A 14,100-nucleotide genomic window follows, 5' to 3' on the forward strand; every position below is an offset into this window, starting at 1 on the left:
ATTGCAAGTCTAAATCATCAAATCTCCTTTCACCTGTGAGCATTGTCTGCATTTCTTTGTAACACTGACCCAGAAACAGTTTCTAGAGTCATCATTCAAACCAAAGTCGACCACATGATGTTTAACCTGCTCATTGGTTTATGACCATTCTCTGTTGTGTCTACTGCCACCATGTGGTAGATAGCGGTAACTGGTAATTATACCTCAGATACATATATATAAGCTCTATTTCAGCTGGTGCATTTCAGCCATGTGTTTTGACAGGACTGTGATAACAGTGAGAACACAGGTCTCAGTATAGCTGCATTTTACATTCACTGGGCAAAGACGTCAGTTCAACATCTCATTTTGATTTACATTTGACTGAGTTGTCAAGTAACACGAATTCAATGTGATATGCCCAAAACATAACATTTGTCATCAGATTTAGGTTTAAAGTTGGGTGGGGGAAAAAAAGACAAAAAAAATCTTAAATTAATTTATGTTGATGACTTTTTACAAATCCAATCAGTTTTCCACATTGATTTTCTTGTTGAAACGTTTGAAGCTCTGAGTTACTGAGATGTGTTTCACAACACCAGATAGCACTATGTCAAATAGCCATTGTAGAAAGGCAAGTAACAGAATGATGCTGAGACTGATTCAATAACAAATCATTTCTGGGTGACAGTTGAAGTACCTTACTGTGATTGTTTTCAATTCAAATTGTCAAAAAGAAAGCTTTTTAAAATATAGTGCCTTCAGAGAGTATTTACACCCCTTTCTCCACATTTTGTTGTGTTACAGCCTGAATTTAAAATAGATTCATTTGAGCTTTTGTGTCATTGGCCTACGCACAATACCCCATAATGTCACATTGGAATTTATTTTCTAGAAATGTGTACAAAGTAATGAAAAATGAAAAGCTTGGATGTCTGGAGTGAATACGTATTCAAGCCCTTTGTTATGGCAAGCCTAAATACGTTCAGGAGTCAAAATGTTGCTTATCAAGTCACTTTAAGTAGCAAGGATGATTTTTGAATGACTTCTCCAGCTCTGTACCCCACACAGTTATCTGTAAGGTCCTGCAGTCCAGTAGTGAATTTGAAGCACAGATTCAACCACAGAGATCAGGGAGGTTTTCCAATGCCTTACAAAGAAGGGCACCTATCGGTAGATGGGTAAAAATAAAAAAGCAGACATTGAATATCCCTTTGAGCATGAAGTTATTAATTACTCTTTGGATGGTGTATCAATACACCCAGTCACTACAAAGACACAGGCATCCTTCCTAGGGTTGCACATTTTGGGGAATATTCAGAGGTGGAAACTTGCCGTGGGAATTAACGGAAATATATGCAAATTAATATTAATACAACTTAAATGTAGATGTTTTTTGCATTGGATATATTTACCATATCATATGGAGGCAGAAACATAAACATTTTACCTTATCATAAGTAGACATAATTGCAAATGATTAAATCCTTCCGATAGAAATAAAAAAACGATTTAGTTATGAATTGAACTTTAATTAAATGAGTTGACTTTTCACATGGGATAATTTCACTGAACAACAAAGTAAAGGGAATATTGAATGATCCCCAATGATCCATCGCATCTCCCAAGAACATTTTCAACATACATCTGTAAATTGAGAGTCTAGAAACTAAAGCTTTGGTTGTCTTCCTCTCAGGCTTCCATGTCTTCTCCCTGGACCTCCCCTTGAACATCAGACTCTGACGCCTCATCTTAACTGTCACTTTTTAACCTTGTTGAGGATGGCTCGTTGTCAGGCTCAAAAAGCCTCAAATTTGCCCCGAATGGCCACCAATTTTTCAACCCTTATATTGGTCAGCATGTTGCCTGCTTTGGTGTGTGTGTTCCCAAACAAGGACCAGTTACGCTCTGAGGCGGCTGATGTTGGTGGGATTTGGAGGATGATGGAGGCAACAGGGGAAAGAGCCTCAGATCCACAAAGTCCCTTCCACCAGGTGGCTGATGAGATATGTTGGCACGACTGCCATATTGCATCTCCATCCCAAAGCCCTTGCTTGGAAGTGTACTTCGCCAGACTACCAAGAAACTTGCCCTCATCCAGGCCAAGGTGGCGAGACACGGTAGTGATGACACCATAGGCCTTGTTGATCTCTGCACCAGAAATGCACGCTGCGGCTTGTATGGGCTTCAGGCAGAAGTCTTCACGCTTTTTGATGTATTTCAGAACTGCAGTTTCCTCTGCTTGGAGCGACAGTGAAGTGGGCAGGGCAGTACGGATTTCTTCTCTTTCATCTGCAAGCAGTCTGAACATCAAATCAAATTTTATTGGTCACATACACTTGGTTAGCAGATGTTAATGCGAGTGTAGCGAAATGCTTGTGCTTCTAATTCTGACAATGCAGTAATATCTAACAAGTAATCTAACAAATTCACAATGACTACCTTATACAAACAAATGTAAAGGGATGAATAAGAATATGTACATATAAATATATGGATGAGCGATGGCCGTGCGGCATAGGCAAGATGCAGTAGATGGTATAGAATACAGTATATACATATGAGATGAGTAATGTAGAATATGTAGACATTATTAAAGTGCGTTATTTAAAGTGACTAGTGACACCTTTATTAAATCCATTTATTACATTTATTAAAGTGGCCAGAGATTTGAGTCTGTATGTTGGCAGCAGCCACTCAATGTTAGTGATGGCTGTTTAACAGTCTGATGGCCTTGAGATAGAAGCTGTTTTTCAGTCTCTCGGTCCCAGCTTTGATGCACCTGTACTGACCTCGCCTTCTGGATGATAGCGGGGTGAACAGGCAGAGGCTCGGGTGGTTGTTGTCCTTGATGATCTTTTTGGCCTTCCTGTGACATCGGGTGCTGTAGGTGTCCTGGAGGACAGGTAGTTTGCCCCCGGTGATGCGTTGTGCAGATCGCACTACCCTCTGAAGAGCCTGGTGGTTGCCTTCAGGTTGCGCCTTCTTCACCACGCTGTCTGTGTGGGTGGACTATTTCAGTTTGTCCGTGATGTGTACGCCGAGGAACTTAAAACTTTCCACCTTCTCCACTACTGTCCCGTCGATGTGGATGGGAGGATGCTCCCTCTGCTGTTTCCTGAAGTCCCCGATCATCTCCTTTGGTTTGGTGACGTTGAGTGAGAGGTTTTTTTCCTGACACCACACTCCGAGGGCCCTCACCTCCTCCCTGTAGGCCGTCTCGTCGTTGTTGGTAATCAAGCTTACCACTGTAGTGTCGTCTGCAAACTTGATGATTGAGTTGGATGCGTGCATGGCCACGCAGTCATGGGTAAACAGGAAGTACAGGAGAGGGCTGAGAACGCACCCTTGTGGGACGTTGTTTCCTACCCTCACCACCTGAGGGCGGCCTGTCAGAAAGTCCAGGACCCAGCTGCACAGGGCGGGGTCGAGACCCATGGTCTCAAGCTTAATGACGAGTTTAGAGGGTACTATGATATTAAATGCTGAGCTGTAGTCAATGAACAGCATTCTTACATAGGTATTCCTCTTGTCCAGATGGGATAGGGCTGTGTGCAGTGTGATGGTGATTGCGTCGTCTGTGGACCTCTTGGGCAAATTGGAGTGGGTCTAGGATATCAGGTAGGGTGTGGGTGATATGATCCTTGACTAGTCTCTCAAAGCACTTCATGATGACAGAAGTGAGTGCTATGGGGCGATAGTCATTTAGTTCAGTTACCTTAGCTTTCTTGGGAACAGGAACAATGGTGGCCATCTTGAAGCATGTGGGCACAGCAGACTGGGATAGGGATTGATTATGTCCGCAAACACACCAGACAGGATGGCATTGTCTCCCTCGATCTGTGCAATGGCTACTGCTATAGGTATCAGGAGTTTCAAGCTGCTTACCACTCTCTCCCAAAATACAGCATCCGGGAGGATCCTCTCGATGGGGCTGTCCACATCAGCAGACTGTGATATGGCCATTTCTTGGAGAGACTCCTTCCCCTCCAGTAGACTGTCATACATGATGACAACACCACCCCAACGGGTGTTGCTGGGCAGCTTCAATGTGGTACTCTTATTCTTCTCACTTTGCTTGGTGAGGTAGATTGCTGCTGTTACTTGATGACCCTTCACATACCTAACCATTTCCTTGGCTCTCTTGTAGAGTGTATCCATTGTTTTCAGTGCCAGGATGTCCTTGAGGAGCATATTCAATGCATGAGTAGCACAGCGAATGGGTGTGATGTGAGGTTAGGACTCCTCCACTTTATACCAAGCAGCCTTCATGTTCGCAGCATTGTCTGTCTCATCTGCAATGTAGAGACCGGTGTGTCTGTTTTCCCTTGTCTGCTCTTGTAGAATACTGGTTGAGGGGTGGAGATGTAGTTAATTATTCCTTGCCCACGAACATTCGACCACCCATCATGATAATTGCAATACAGTCTGCTTTCTCTATGATTTGCTTGACCTTCACTTGAACTCAGTTGAACTCTGCATCCAGAAAATGAGTAGATAAAGCATGTCTGGTTGGAGGGGTGTATGCTGGGCGAAAAACATTCAGAAATCTCTTCCAATACACATTGCCTGTGAGCATCAGAGGTGAACCAGTTGCATACACAGCACGAGCAAGACATTCATCAGCATTTGTCTGACTACGTTCCTCCATTGAGTAAAACAAAAATCTGATTCGAGGAGGACCATGACCTGTTGCTATTGATAAGGTGTCTGGTTCATCATTTTCACCTCGAATAGATGTAGAGGGACTTTTGTCAGAGGTTGCTTGTTGTGAGCGATGAGGGAACTTTATGCACTTGGCCAGATGATTCTGCATCTTTGTTGCATTCTTCACATAGGATTTGGCACAGTATTTGCAAATGTACACAGCTTTTCCTTCTACATTAGCTGCAGTAAAATGTCTCCACACATCAGATAGTGCCCGTGACATTTTCCTGTAGAGATAAGAAAAAAAGAGTAAAAAAACGAATACAATTCCATGTACAGATAAATATTTAAGCAGTTAGATTAAACAACTTCTTTGTAAGATAAATGTTTTAAAATTAAACATGTATGGAAACAGGTGAATTAACACTCCTCAGTTAGCAGGCTCAAGCAAGCTAAAACCCGCATGGTAGCAAAAACTAACTCGCAGAAATTGTTAACAAGTTAGAAATTATTTAAACACACTTTGCTGTAGGCTACTATTTACTAGTTAACAAAAAATAAATAATGTATGTCATATAAAATATATTGAACCCACCCAGTATTGTAATCAAAACTTACCAGAAAGAATGTAGTCCTTGGCTCAGACAGTGTAGTAGTGTGGGCTCAATAGCATCTCATTAGTGTGCAAGATCTTGAGAATCAGCTGTACATGTGATGGAAGAGTGCACTGCACATGTGATGGAAGAATGCACTGTGCATGCAGAGGGTTGCAATTCCATTGAATTGGGGACAGTTTAGCCAAAATATGCCACAAGACCTACAATTGCCTTATGTGTATCCCACAAAAAAGGTTTCCCTTTCCCTTTGCAACCCTAGTCCTTCCTAACTCAGTTGCCGGAGAGGAAGGAAACCGCTCAGGAAGTTTACCATGAGGCCAATTTTGAAACAGTTACAGAGTTTAATGACTTTGATTGGAGAAAAAGTGAAATAAGGAAGTAAAATATTCCAAAACATGTATCCTGTTTGCTATAAGGCACTAAAGTAATACTGTAAAACGTGGCAAATAAATAAATGTTTTGTCTGAATACAAAACGTTATGTTTGGGGCAAATCCAGCACATCACTGAGTACCACTCTTCATATGTTCAAGTGTGGTGGTGGCTGCATCATGTTATTGGTAAGCTTGTCATTGGCAAGGACAAGAGAGTTTTAGGATAAAAAGAAACATAATAGAGCTAAGCACAGGCAAAATCCTAGAGGAGAATCTTGTTCAGTCTGCTTTCCAAGAGGGACAGTTTTGACTTAAATCAGCTTGAAAATCTGTGGCACGACTTAAAAATGGTTATCTAGCAATGATCAACATCCAACTGACAGAGCTTGAAGAATTTAAAAAAGAATAATGTGCAAATATTGTACAATCCGGGTGTGCATGGCTCTTAGAGACTTACCCAAAAAGACTCACAGCTGTAATCGCTGGCAAAGGTGATTCTAACATGTATTGATTCAGGGGGTTGAATACTTATGTAATCAAGATATATTAGTGTTTTATTTTACATTAATTAAAAAAATATATACAAAATGTTCTTCCACTTTGACATTACTTTGTAACACAACAAAATGTGGAAAAAGTCATGGGGTGTGAATACTTTCTGAAGGCACTGTATGCCAAGCAAAGAACATTGATTGCAAAGTTGTCACGCCCTGGCCTTAGTATTCTTTGTTTTCTTTATTATTTTAGTTAGGTCAGGGTGTGACATGGGGAATGTTTGTGTTTTGTCGTTTTGGGTGGTTATATGGTAAAGGGGGTGTTGGGTGTAGTGTATGAGTTTGTGTTGAGTGAATGTTTCTAGGTATGTCTATGGTTGAGTGAATGTTTCTAGGTATGTCTATGGTTGCCTGAGTGGTTCTCAATCAGAGACAGATGTCTTTCATTTGTCTCTGATTGGGAGCCATATTTAAGGCAGCCATAGGCATCATGCTTTTGTGGGTAATTGTCTATGTCTGTGTCTATGTTGCATGTTTTTGCACTTAGTCATTTATAGCTTCACGTTCGTCTATTTGTTGTTTTGTTTAGTTTTTCTTCTTCTAAATAAAGAGAAGATGTATTTTTCACACGCTGCGCCTTGGTCCTCTCTCTCTCCCTTTGACGATCGTGACAAAAGTTAAATAAACCATACAACTCTATGCACATGACTACTTTAAGCAATTTCCACCCAAAAAATTACAAAAACATATTTATTTGAAGAATAGTGCAGATGTAAAGTTTCATAAAAGAATGACTGTAAAATCTCCCTCAGATTTTTATGTGACCAAGTTTACCAAAATATGTGTTAAATATCTACTCTGAATGAAGATTCAAAGATGTCTGCAGAAAGAATGGGATGCCAACTTTGTTGGACATCTAGAGTATGTTTCACAAGTTTGGACATCACAGTAGAGAACAGTAGAGTACAGTACAGAGCAGCACACACAGTACAGTACAGCACAGTACAGTACAGTACAGTACAGTACAGCATAATATGAGTGCCAGGTAACCTAGGGATTGGGCCAGTAACTGAAAGGTCGCTGGGTTGAATCCCTGAGCCGACTAGGTGACAAATCTGTCGATTTGCCCTTGAACAAGGAGGCACTTAACCCTAATTGCTCATGTAAGTCACTCTGGATAAGAGCGTCTGCTAAATGACTAAAATGTAAATGTATAATACAGTACATTATACTGTACTCTACTCTAGTATAATCTACTGAACTGAACTGAACTGTACTAAACTATACTTTACTGTACAGTACTACTACTGATCTATACTCTACTGTACTTTCCTTTACTGTACGCTACTCTACTGTACTGACCTATACTCTAATCTTATTTTCTTTACTGTACTGTACAATACTGTACTGTGATGTGGTTTCCAAACTTGTGTCACATGATCGGTGAGTCTCATGAAAGCAGTTTTAACCATGGCAATAGCAAGTTGTGTTAGAAAACCATGATGCTTCCGCAACAATCAACTACTGTATCATTCAGAAGAATAAGATGTCTAGTTTATGGCACAGCGTCTTATTTTAAATACATTTTAAAAAATGCCTGAATTTTATACATTTTCACCCCAAATTCTCATTACTGAAATGCGTTTGGATTAAATTCTCTGGTCATTTTATACAATTTTACTTTAGAAAAACCTAACTTATTTGAATAAAACACAAAATATGTTGCTCTAGGTTGTCCATAAATCAGCCAAAATGTATACTAGTTGAAGTTTACATTTAAAATATTATATTTAATATGTAAAAATTGTGTCTTTGGACATACAGTGCATTTGGAAAGTATTCAGACACCTTGACTTTTTCCACATGTTGTGGAAAAAACATTTTGTATTTAACTGACTTGCCTAGTTAAAGGTTCAATTAAAAAATACATTTAAAAAGTTTCTGTTAACTTGGCCCTGGGTACCCCCCTTGCACTACACAACTGATTAAAATAATCAAAGCTTGATGATGAGTTGGTTATTTCAATAAGCTGATTACGATCTGTATTTATCTATTTCATAATTATTGTTATGTCTATTGATCATTTTACCACCATTTCCACAACTACCAAAGAAAAGGTCTTAACTTCGACATTGGTGTATTTTTTGTTGTATTCCTAATAGCTTTTAAGACCTTTTCCAGTATAAGTTTTCTAAGACGCTTTTTTCCATATGTTTGACCAGAAATAAAAGCCTTTGCTTATTCCCTAGTTTTAGGATAGGATAGAAAATGGTTGAAACATTCATGCCTTAATTAAAACATGAATAAATAGACTCTTAGCTTTCATTTGACACTCTACTATGAATTTCACATGTTGGTGCTCATGGGTCCTTTTACATGGAAATGGGTCAAACCTGACTTTGTTGCCCTGTGGGTCAATGCTCAGTCTATCCTACCGATGCTTCTCTTGTACAGTATCACTACATAAAGCTATAGCAGATCCAGCGGAATATTCCAGTTTATTCCAATATAGTCCTGTTGAATATTATGCTGGTCTATTCCTATACAGTCCTGTTGAATATTCCCTCCTATTCCAATACAGTTCTGTTGAATATTTGTCTGGTCTATTCCAATACAGTCCTGTTGAATATTATTCTGGTCTATTCCAATGCAGTCCTGTTGAATATTCCCCTCTATTCCAATACAGTCCTGTTGAATATTTTTCTGGTCTATTCCAAAACAGTCCTGTTGAATATTATTCTGGTCTATTCCAATACAGTCCTGTTGAATATTCATTTTCATCTGAGACTGAATAAGAAGAATTTAATCCTGCTTTTGTGGCAAAAACAATGAGTATGAAATTATATCATGCCCGGATGTCTTCAGGCACACTATAATCACATTATACATGCTTAGGGGGAAGACTGTGTGTGTCTCTTTGTGCGTGTATGTCTGTGGTGCGTGCGTCTTTGCACTTGTGTGCATGCATATGTGTGTGTGTGTGTGTGTGTGTGTGTGTGTGTGTGTGTGTGTGTGTGTGTGTGTGTGTGTGTGTGTGTGTGTGTGTGTGTGTGTGTGTGTGTGTGTGTGTGTGTGTGTGTGTGTGTGTGCGATGCTGAAGGGGATTTCCATAAATTCCAGGTTTATAATAATAATGTCTTAATTAAGACAGATTATACATGCAAATCAGACTGTATTTTTCTTATTTTTTTTCGATGAGGGATTTTCCATGTTTTTCTTTCTTACGCTATCTAATCTCTTATCACGTTTAAGCAGATTTCTGGGACTTTCTTAGAGTAACGGATTCCATCGGGGTTGCCAAGATGAAGTGGAGTTAATGAAATTAAAACCGCCACCCCCCTCGACCAGAAGCGCTTTCCACTTAGCGTCGGGTGTGATTGAAATCAATAGGAAGAAACGTTATGTCTGTTAGCTTTAGCCCTAACAGCCATCTTCTGTTGCATTCAGAGAAAGTGTGTTCGGTTATTAATGAGATCTATGTGATTAGAATACGGTGTCTCCCCCCCATCTACTTCCCTGAAGCACATAACACATCTAAGGCAGCTTATAGTGATCAGTGTGTTAGCTACACCACCCAAGACACTAAAATGAAATATGTTAATATTGGCTGCAAGAAGCTCTCATATTTATGTTGTGGAACCAATCAAGTCAATATAAAATTATTTAAGAGTATTTATTTGTAACTAACTCTGTCCAAAGACTATAGCCATCTGTGTTAGGGCAGAGTGCCTGTTTGAGTTTGTTTGAGCTTATTTATATTGATAGATTACGTATATATATATATATATATATATATATATATATATATATATATAAAAAACGTTATTGTATATAAAAGATATACTGTATAAAGGAGATGGACCATGAAAAGCAGAAGGCTAGTTGGAGACTACAATATTGACTGTCCGTGCGGCGAGGATTTCTTGTATCCTGCCTCTCCCTCTTTCTTCGGAGTCATGAGAAATGGAATGTGAACAATACACACATTAAAGAAAGAGAGGAGAGCAGGAGCAAAGAGGATAGGGGAATGCATGGTGTATCTCCATGTGTGTGTTGATCGACGGTGTTAGTACAGCTTAGATATACACTGAGTGTACAAAACATTAGGAACACCTTCCTAATATTGAGTTGCACCCCCTTTTGCTTTCAGAACAGCCTCAATTCGTCGGATATGGACTACAAGGTGTCGAAAGTGTTCAGCAGGGATGCTGGCACATGTTGACACCGATGCTTCCCACAGTTGTGTAAAGTTGTCTGGATGTCCTTTGGGTGGTGGACAATTCTTGATACACACGTAAACTGTTGAGCGTAAAATACCCAGCAGCGTTGCAGTTCTTTACACACTTAAACCGGTGCACCTGGCACCTACTACCATATCCCGTTCAAAGGCACTTAAATCTTTTGTCTTGCCCATTCACCAGAGGTTGGAACTGAAATGACTTTACAATTGTTTTGTTCTGAATAGAACCACTATTTCGTTCATTTTGTTCCACTGTATCGACCAGTAAAATAAAGTTAAGAACCGGTTAGAACAACAACAAAAAGTAACGGTTTATATTGTTCCTTTTTTATCCTCTGAAATATATATATACAGTCGTATGAAAAAGTTTGGGCACCCCTGACAATTTCCATGATTTCCATTTATAAATAATTGGGTGTTTGGATCAGCAATTTCATTTTGATCTATCAAATAACTGATGGACACAGTAATATTTCAGTAGTGAAATGAGGTTTATTAGATTAACAGAAAATGTGCAATATGCATCAAAACAAAATTAGACAGGTGCATAAATTTGGGCACCCCAATAGAAAAATCACATCAATATTTAGTAGAGCCTCCTTTTGCTAAAATAACAGCCTCTAGACATTTCCCATAGCCTCTAATGAGTGTCTGGATGAAGGTATTTTGGACCATTCCTCCTTACATATCATCTCCAGTTCAGTTAGGTTTGATGGTTGCTAAGCATGGACAGCCCGCTTCAAATCATCCCACAGATTCTCAATGATATTCAGGTCTGGGGACTGGGATGGCCATTCCAGAACATTGTACTTGTTCCTCTGCATAAATGCCCGGGTAGATTTTGAGCAGTGTTTTGGGTCATTGTCTTGTTGAAATATCCAGCGCCGGCGTAACTTAAACTTTGTGACTGATTCTTCAACATTATTCCCAAGAATCTGCTGATATTGAGTGGAATCCATGCGACCCTCAACTTTAACAAGATTCCCAGTACCGGCACTGGCCACACAGCCCCACAGCATGATGGAACCCCCACCAAATTGTACTGTGGGTAGCAAGTGTTTTTCTTGGAACGCTGTGTTCTTTTGCCGCCATGCATAACGTCCCTTGTTATGACCAAATAACTCAATCTTTGTTTCATCCACAGCACCTTATTCCAAAATGAAGCTGGCTTGTCCAAATGTGCGTTTGCATACCTCAAGCGACTCTGTTTGTGGCGTGTGTGCAGAAAAGGCTTCTTCCGCATCACTCTCCCATACAGCTTCTCCTTGTGCAAAGTGCGCTGAATTGTTGAACGATGCACAGTGACACCATCTGCAGCAAGATGATGTTGTAGGTCTTTGGAGGTGGTCTGTGGGCTGTTTTTGACCGTTCTCACCATCCTTCGCCTTTGCCCCTCCGATATTTTACTTGGCCTGCCACTTCTGGCCTTAACAAGAACTGTGCCTGTGGTCTTCCATTTCCTCACTATGTTCCTCACAGTGGACACTGACAGCTTAAATCTCTGCGATAGCTTTTTGTAGCCTTCCTCTAAACCATAATGTTGAACAATCTTTGTTTTCAGGTCATTTGAGAGTTGTTTTGAGGCCCCCATGTTGCCACTCTTCAGAGGAGAGTCAAAGAGAACAACAACTTGCAATTGGCCACCTTAAATACATTTTCTCATGATTGGATGCACTTGTCTATGAAGTTCAAGGCTTAATGAGCTCACCAAACCAATTGTGTGTTCCAATTAATCAGTGCTAAGTAGTTACAGGTTTTCAAATCAACAGAATGACAAGTGTGCCCACATTTTTGCATAGCCTATTTTTCACATCTGATTTAATTTCATACAACTTAATATTGCTACACTAAAAATCTTTGTCTGGACAATACCCCAGTACTCAGCTTTTATTCGAAAACGAATGGCATGCCACTGTGATAATTTTCTGTGACGACAGAGTCAATTATTATGCAGCCTCAGAGGGGTGCCCAAACGTTTTCATACGACTGTATATATATATATATATAATTATCATTTTTACATTTAGCTCGACATTTAATTAGTTCACCAATCAGTGCGGATGGTGCAGCTTGCTGTGGACCGGGTAAGTGTTTTAATCTGTATAGGAAAGTCGTTAACAGCAAATTGTATTTTGCCGTAACAGCGTGGTTTAATCATAATGACAGACAAACACACATACACTGTGCTGCCATTCAAAGTGTAGGACGCGAGATGTTGTGGGGGTTAGGAGAGAGCGAGAGAGGATGCCGGAAGCTTGCCTCGAAGCGCTGGGCATCTTGTTATGTCATGCATTATCTGAATTAGGCCCACATAATCATACCTACCGAGGAGCGGCTTCAGTGGAGGAACTTTTAATGTCTTTGAACTTCCGAGCTCGTTTAATGTTGGACCAGAACAAAGCAAGCTAGCTAACAAGCTTGTGTGTGCAGAGCAACACTAGAATTAAAAAGAGTGTGGAGCGTGAGATGCAACTGACATTTTTAGGGTGAGGAGAGAGCAAGAATTAAAAACACGCCCTACCTTTTTGTAGTTAATAAATCCATTGTGAAATGTGATAACTAAAGTATCCTTAACTAGCATTGAAAAAGTCAATCCATTCTTCTCTAATTAAACATCTCTCCCTAATTTCTGAATTACGCTTGTAATGTCGTCAGTAGGCTACAGTAACCTATGCTTCAGAGGGGGAGTGGCAGGTAGCCTACACACACATGCTCTCCCACTGGCAAAGATTTCCAGCTGGCAGGCAGACACTGGAATAAGTTTCTGGGCTTTGCATAGGCGCTTTTTGCGGGACCTAAAAATAAATGCCCAGAACGTAAAATAACGTGATTAACTGGTTCCCATGCTTTTAAAATAACGGTTCTATTCCGGAACAGTATAGATCACTTTCATTTTCGTTTGGGGTTCTGTTCCTCAAATAATGTAGTTATTTTCTTTCTGGTTTTTGGTTCAGTTCCCTGAACCGGTTCCAACCCTTGGTTGTGGGACTAGAAAAAAATGCCTGGAACGTAAAATGACGTTATTAACAGGTTCCCATGCTTTTAAAATAATGGTTATGTTCCGGAACAGTGTGGATCACTTTCGTTCCAGGTTCCGTTTCTGTTCCTTAAAAAAGTCATGAATTTCCACTGGAACGCTGCGTTTCCCTTGCAGCATTGCATTGCAGTGCTTTCTGTGTGGTGCATACATATGCGTCAAACTATATGCGTAGATGGCTTTGACAGAAATGGTAGCAGAAGGTGAATGTTTAACTTTTGTTGTACACATATCCAGATGCTGCGTAACATTTTGCCCGATGACGCTGTCGGTGTGATCAAGGCGTTAGGCTTTTGAATATCCATATAGTGGAGCTATGTGTAATGTACCCATAGTTACTTTATCTGTCCACATGGTGTAGCTGTAGCCCCTCCCTGTCAGATGGTTGACTGCTGATTTGACCCTGAATGAACAATGACCTCAGTAATTGTCCTTGACTTTCGTCGTCTCTCCCAGATGCCTGTCTCCGTGTGTGGGTTAGAGAGGGAAATAGAGGGGGAGATGTAGATGTTTTTTCTCTTAGAGAGAGGAAGTGTGTGTCTCTTGTGTATGTGTCTAATGCATTTAGGCAGTGATATAGTGAGAGGGAGTGCGTATGTGTTTCAGTGACAGGGGCACAGCAGAAGTGTGTGTGTGTGTGTGTGTGTGTGTGTGTGTGTGTGTGTGTGTGTGTGTGTGTGTGTGTGTGTGTGTGTGTGTGTGTGTAAGGGTAA

At 40.2% G+C, this 14,100-nt stretch overlaps 1 pseudogene; it reads right to left on the minus strand.

Annotated features, from left to right (window-relative positions):
* The window catches only part of LOC139575125 (uncharacterized), a 101,742-nt pseudogene extending 97,755 nt beyond the window's left edge, over positions 1–3,987 (minus strand).
* Between the last annotated feature and the right edge of the window lie 10,113 nt (positions 3,988–14,100).

Source organism: Salvelinus alpinus, chromosome 5 (genome assembly GCF_045679555.1).
Source record: "Salvelinus alpinus chromosome 5, SLU_Salpinus.1, whole genome shotgun sequence".
NCBI classification, from domain to species: Eukaryota; Metazoa; Chordata; class Actinopteri; order Salmoniformes; family Salmonidae; genus Salvelinus; species Salvelinus alpinus.